The sequence below is a fragment of the Mauremys reevesii genome, linkage group 1, assembly GCF_016161935.1.
Source record: "Mauremys reevesii isolate NIE-2019 linkage group 1, ASM1616193v1, whole genome shotgun sequence".
In the NCBI taxonomy this organism is placed as follows: Eukaryota; Metazoa; Chordata; order Testudines; family Geoemydidae; genus Mauremys; species Mauremys reevesii.
Window position 1 is genome coordinate 143838700 of NC_052623.1, and position 7411 is coordinate 143846110.

Here is a 7411-nt window from a genome sequence, read left to right on the forward strand (position 1 = left end):
GAGGAAGTGGCTGGACAGTTGGACTGCAGTATTGGCCCCCAGAAGGAAGAAATACAAAGTGTGGCTCAGCCAGAGGACTGTGTCATAAAGAGGATGCTATAGTAATTGGAGTGATGTGTGTCTGGGAGCAGAAGTGATGGTGGGTGCACCAACCTATGGATTTGATCCCCAAGTCAGCCAGCAGGAGGCACTAGTGTGGTGAGTGGAGCCCTGTCACAGACCACTTATGGTGGGTTTTCAATAAGGTTATGTTCATGAGCTTTCCTTGGTTTGCATTCTCCCTAAAGTGGGCAGAATGCATGTTACTTCCTGGTTGGAGGTCCTTTTTCATTTCCTGCCTCAAAATACAAGTGACCAACTGCATCAACAGGTAATTACTCCTTCATCACAAACAGCTGCCAGCACATCTAAACAACAACTCTGTGTAAGTGCTCACCATTCTGTGGTGGCAAGCAGAAGTGTGATAGCATCGAGGTCACACTGGTGTGCCCTCTTTCAGTCTAGCATGGTACTGGAGGTGAGCCCTGCCTCACTTCCTTTCACTAGAGTTTTGAGCAAATTCCTTCAGACTTTTTATCTGAACAGCATGCTTCTTCCAAGGATCTCATTTATTACTGATAGTCATAAGCACAAGTAGAAGCTCACTCAGATACACCAAGGGAAACTTGTCACCACCTCAGCCTTAGTTCAACTAGCCATCTCTGCCTCCTTCTTTTAGGAGACTCTTCTTTCCTGCATCTGAAACCTGTCTCTGGTTGGGGAACACTTTCTAGATCCTTTTCATTGTTGCTCCTTTTCAGTCCTCCTTTAAGCAGGAATTCCCAGATATCTCTTTGGAATTGGGCTACATTAGTTAGTTCCACACTTTCTTCTGTCCCAGGATTGTCCCTAGTTACCCTCCTTCTCTTATTCAGGTTTTCTAGTCCTTCCTAAGCAGGACTTCTCAGCTCTCCTCCCTGGAGGACCTGGCTCCTTTTCCTTAATTAGCCTTCAGGCTGCTCAGCAGGGCAGATTTTCCCTGCTATTATTTCCTGGTGACTGCACTGTTATGAGAGAGGAAGGAGCCTTATGCTGCTCCCCTTCTCCAAGTTAATCCCCAATTGGTCAGGTGAGAGGGGAAACTTGCCTTGCCCTCTCTGCAAGGCTCCTGACCCTGGTCTCTTAAAGAAATAGTAACAGGATTACTTCAACATTTTACTCCCAGGACTGCTTCCTCTCTCTCAATGTCTTCCAGGTCTGTCTGTCTGATATATATATATATGACAGACACTATATATATATAGTGTGTGTAATATTTTTGAATGAAAACAATTATACAACTTTTAGAACTGCAGTTAAGAGCCCAAAGGGGAGAAATGACTTTACAAATCAGAAAAGAGAATATATTTTTACAGGCTACCTGGTTAGGAATAAAAGGGGAAAGGAAAATGACTTTCATAGTTAAGAACTAATATATGTATTTCACACTGATGTCTAGAAGGAAAGGTGGGTGAGAGGAGAAATCCTGTTTCTAAATAACAGAAATTGAAGCAAATTTATTTAGAAACTGCCTATAAGCAGAGAAAAGAATCCATTCCTAGAAATGCTGCCCTTCTGCCATCCATGATACCCTCTGCACTTTCTTCTGGCTCCTCCTGCCACCTATTTCTGAGGGTTGAGAGTTTGTAGTGGAAAGCTGGGTACATTGGTTTTAAGCCACCCAGGACTTCCCTCTATCAGTCCCCTTTAAATTGCCCACATAGTACAACTACCCAGGAACTGGCCTATTGACTTTATGGCAAACACTGTACTCTGGAGGCAGAAAGGAGCTAGAATCTGGAGGGGGATGCCTGTATGTGTGCACGTGTGTTGCTTGTTTGCAGCTACAGAAGTGGCCTTTCGGTTAATGCAGTCTTCAAAGTTGCTGATTTCCTTTATGAAATTGCAGTGGTTTGGATGTACTAATTTAGGAGTATGGGGCCATTTTTTCCCCATATTTCTGTCAGCTCAATTTTTAATCAAACAAGTCAGGAAAAACTAGTTCCACAGGAACTCACTTATTGTAATGCAAATAAGGAGAAGAATTTAATTAGATGATCACAAAGCATGGTCCAGGTCCTGGAGTCTAACCTGCTCAACAGGACCACTTCACTAAGCTGAAGACCCATTGACTTCAGTTGGCTTCCAGATGTGATCAGACGGCTGCAGGCATGTATCTCATTGCAGGATTTATGCTGATGTATGTAGTAATACAAAATGATTCATGGGGTGGATGTCAATGGAGTTACACCAAGGATGAATTTGGCTGAATGAATGTACAGTTGTAACTGAGAGGAGGGGGACATCTCTTTGCATCATTGAAAAATGTTATTTGAAGTAATAAATGCAGCAGAAACTGTTGGTAAGCAAACAGTTTTTCATCAGGTAAATGACTTTGTTGGTACACTAAAGAGCATATAAATCTACAAAACTTAACTACTTAAATTATAATTGTCAATTTGTCTCATTACTGTCATTTGGGTTAACTGTTTAAAATGGGGGGGGGACTGCACATTTACCAACATGTCTAGAATTGTGTTCAGTGCCTATCATAAATATTGGTCAAGGTGTCTTAAAATAGGCTTTTAAATCCACATTCAGACACCTAATCTGATTTCTCAAAACACCCTCTGATGTGTCAAGCACCCAGTTGTTCCCCTTGACTTCATTATACACTGCTAGGTAATCAGCACTTCTGCAAATCCGACCAGTTATTTGGGTGCCTGCATAAGGATTAGCTAGCCTAATTTTAGACATCCATTTTTAAAATCTTGGCCTCTACTTGCATCTCTCCATATCAAATCCTATAAATGCACTTTAATTTAAGAGATATTAAAATCCTGTAGTGTGCCATGAGAACAATGATTGTATAATGGTTGCTTAGTAATTACCTCTTGAACTTCCTGAAAACAATATGGTACTAATCAAAAAAGAGGGACAAGGACTGTATGTTCCTCCCCCCCCCCCCCCAGATGTGCATTCTAATATTTTGAGATATTAAGTCTTGCCAAATGTGTTTACGTCCCCAGGAGCTGAAACAATCCTAATAAAATGGTTATTGCTTAAACATGGACTAATTATTTATATCCCACCGACTACTGTGCTAGGTGCTTCAGACAGGTCTAAAAAGTTACTTACAGGACAAAGTGTTGCTTCAACAGGAATAAGGGTGACAGTATTAGTCCCTACATGAGTAATATAACTTAAGTAGATTGCTGCCCCCTTTTTTTATTCAAGCTTCCCTCCTTTCATTACAATTAACTGCATTTAGGTAAGCTGCTCTTATTTTTTGTTTACTACTTCTCTTTGCATCATTTTATCCATTATATTGCACATAACTATAGTAATTAAAGAATAGCTTCTGGCTTGATATGTAAAATCTGAATTTACATGGCTATTACCCACCTTTCATAGCACCATAAAAGAGTACGCACTGTATCTTTAAGCAGAAAAATCCTACTTCTGTATTAACCAGAAGGAGTTGTTTAAAATTCAGAGTGCATGGACTAAGTAGTGGAATAGAGAAGGTGCAATAGCTGCACTCAAGAAAGGCTGGGTTGGTGAGTTTGTGGTATTGACTACCCTGTGATGCTCTGAATTAATGAGATCTGCTTGCAGTGCAGCTGTAGAAACCTGGCTAACATCAAGGTTCAGCAAAACTGTAACCAAAGCTTTGTACACACTACAGCTTACATCAGTATAAATTATGTGACTCAGGGGTGTGAATAAGCCCCAAGCGATGTAAGTGACACTGACCTAAGCACTGGCATGGACAGCGCTGTGAAGCAAGGAGATTTTTTTTCCCCAAAAATCAGGCAGCACAGACAATACTGAAGAGGTTTATTCACGGCACCAGGAAGACTGCTAAACAGCTTCAACAGTATGGTGTTAGTGACCAATTATATACATTTTCTTATCAATTCATTTGCATTTACCTTGTCCTTACAGAGACAAACATTGTTTCTGAGAGAGAGAGAACACTTAACATAATGACAGGAGCAGAACATATGCATAGAAACCATTCTGATTATATCAATTATCTATGACTATCCTGAAGGGGAGGAGTGAGTGTTCAGATATCTAGAGAGCCGTGGAAGGCTTGTACTGCTCTTCCTTATTGAGAGGCCGAGTTGCTGGGCAGACATCTGACCACTTAAATTATCAGGTGTTTACAGCTGCCATTGTTCTTGGGCCTCTGGTGTTTCTGCTTGTTATGTGGGTTTCTGCCTCAGCTGCTAACTTAAGTTTTAACTCTTGCCTAACAGTGCTATGTCATAGCCACCGCTGCCTGCTCATGGGGGCTAATTAAACCAATGGGAGAGCTTTCTCCTCTCAGCTTAGAGCATCTGCACTAACAGCGTTACACTAATGCAGCTGTGCCACTGTAGGTGCTGTAGTGTAGCCATCTATAACGTAAGTAAAGGCTTATTCCTCAGTGCTCTGCATGCTGTTGACTTTATCATAGGGCATTGTTTTCTAACTGAACCTGCACCACTTCACCTTCTCTGCAGACCTTAAACAATTTGGTTTTAGTGGCCCCCCACAATAATATTTTGTTCAAATGCAGAGGTGATGAGAGCTGTGTAAAATGATATATACTGGGCCCAATTCTCCTTTCACTCACAAACAAAAATGAATGGGGCAAAGGGGCTGTGGGAGGTTATCCTGCAGACTTTACAAATCTTTCCTGCTCCATAAACTGTGCAGTGTTTGAATTGCGTTCATCCCATCAACACTATGAGCAGATCCTCTGGTTCTATTGATCTTCACTTTGCACAAGCCTGGAACTGGGAATTTAAAATGAATAAAAGCCACCTTCAGAGCCCCAGATCCTGGGATTAATCTTTGCCAGCCTGGCCCCATGGGGGGCTCCTCCAGTTGCCCACAGCCCATAACTCACCCTTGCAGTAGCCAGAGATCATCTCTCCTATAACCATCCCACCTGTGCCAGAAGGTGGTAGTTCTGTGCTATCTGCAGATTCCACAAAGCACAGGTGTCTTCAAGGGGTCAGTTCAGGTGACTTTGTAGCTGCAAGCATATAATGTGTAGCCATTTCATAACATTCTGACTTTGGGACTTTGAAAAGTGATTTTGCCATTCATATTTCCTTTTACCCACGTTAGTAGTTACAGGTTCACCAGTCTTCAGTGGTATAATTGTTAGTACTTATTTATCCATTTTGGGAGCTGGAATTTCAGTCTTAATATCTGCTCTATGTAGGTCAGTCTTGCTTAAAATAAATTCCTATTTGCCTATATTATGGCCAATGATGATTCAAGAAAAACAAAGCTGTAACTGAAATATATTTCTATTGACATTTTAATATTTTTAGTGTGGCAGTAAATCATATCTAACAATTATGCCTGTATCCTACTATATTAATCTTAATCCCTTGAGGGTTTTACAGACTGAAGTAGCTGACTTCATGATTTTGCAGGAAGCAGTTTTTTTTACCATTGATTAAACCAGATAAAACTTGGTGGCAGGAGCTTAAGAAATTTACTACACAATCTACATTACTTACTGTATCTTGATCTTCTATCCTTTAGTAAATCTATTGTTGTAAAGTCAGGCAAGAGTATTCAGTTCTTGGTTATGCCAGGATGAGGGGGCTTTACAGTGTGATGAAGCATGTAGGAATCCAAATGAACAGTGTCACAGAAAAGGAGTTCTTGTACTCCATTATGCATCCAAGTTCTAGTGACTCTGATGCATTGCTATTAACTAAAAAGAAAAAGTCAGTCTTAGCCCCTCAGTAGATGCTAACGTAAGGTATTAACACTGAGGCACAATCACACTGAGCCTGACACAAGCACCCTTGCATAGGCAAAACTCCCATTCGCTTCCAAGAAGGGCTATAAAAAGGCCCAAACACATGCTGTGAGCAAGTTAATTATCAGGAATCTGGGCCCACAGCAGTCATTGGACAACCTAATGAGCACAGTTGGTCTGTAGTAGGCTGTCTGATTGGCAGGAAGAGTCAGCAGACCTGCTCTTATTTCCAGCAGCAGAATCAGTTTGGTGGCTGATTACGAAACAAATCCACCTTTGGACATCAAGTTAAGGGTAAAAAGGAGAACAGGTATAAAAAATGAAGTGTACCAGTGTATAGATGAAAAGAGGAGTTGTCAAATATATACAGATGGTTCCAATAAAAAAGGGGTGGTATATTGTATACCAAAATTAGGACTTAGTACATCTAAAAGAATATCCTATTTTACAGCTGTCATGACAGCTGAACTAATAGCAAAACTGCTAGTGTTAAATTGGATCGGGGATGTACACACAGCAGTGGAGGACATTTTTCTTGGACTCAGTAGCAGGCTTTATGGTAATAATAAAGGGTGTCCCCCTGTGTGGAAGTGATTTAATCAATGAAATTATGTGCCTAATAAAAGCTAGTATAGAAGGGGATACATGCAGCATGAGCCTGGATATTAGGGTATACTGAGATAACAAAATGGTGGGACAAAGCTGCTAAAAGCTCTGAAAGAAATGGAAGGACTGACCAAGAAATTCTCCTGGATAAAGGGGAATTCAAAAGCCTAGTACAGAAAAGTTTAAGAGGAATGGCACCCACAAAAATAGAGTAATGAAAAGAGGAAGGTTCTATTTTTTTGAATTGTGCCCTGGAGTTGAGGATAATCACCTGGTCCAGGGGAAAATGCAGTGACTTAGTTTAGAGTACTAAAGTAGCCATTGTGGCTTAAAGTCTTTTTTTGAACAAATAAAGACTGACTCTGTGCACCCTGTAAGGGGGAAGAAACACATGCTCCACATTCATGGGTATGGATGGGCTTTAATAAAGACAGGGAAAAGCTTTTTGAGGAAGTTAAATAACATAATGTAACTGGTTACCTTAAGCCATTTAGTAAAAATGGCAGGGAAATAGGATAGCATTGGAAAGGTATTGTTACTTTGCCTGAAAGACAGCAGGCAGAATGCACACATTTAACTTCATAGCTACTTGGGAATTGGTGGTGGCTGTAGACTATCCAGTCAAGGCTGCTTTGCCATGAAACAAAACAAAGCAGCAAAAATGTCTGGTGGCTGCTCAAAGCATTTGCCCAGGCCTGTGAAAGCTCCTGCTTCTGTCTTGGCCCTGGCTCCAGGCAACCTGCCTCTGACCCTTGGCTCCGATTCCTGACTCCAGCTCTGACCCCTGACTCTGGCATCTGGCCTCTGATTCAGGAATCGGAGCCAAGGGTCAGTACTAATTTCTGGCTCTAGCATCTGGACCATCACTCTGGCTCTGACCCCGGGCTGCTTTTCCTGGCTACCAACTCTTGCTGCAACCACTAGGTACAACTGTTGATGTCTCTGACACTAATTCAGAAAATGTCATCTTTGGGGTAATTGGGTATTGTACTCCCACACTATCTGCCTAGGATG

General features: G+C 41.4%; 1 long non-coding RNA gene across 1 annotated transcript; it reads right to left on the reverse strand.

Moving 5' to 3' along the window:
- Positions 1–3841: 3841 nt before the first annotated feature.
- LOC120392333 lies at positions 3842–5870 on the reverse strand. The gene is made up of 3 exons (XR_005591674.1): positions 5544–5870; positions 4919–5047; positions 3842–4805 (listed from the first exon to the last, which is right to left on the reverse strand). It is a non-coding gene; the product is annotated as an uncharacterized LOC120392333 (long non-coding RNA).
- Between the last annotated feature and the right edge of the window lie 1541 nt (positions 5871–7411).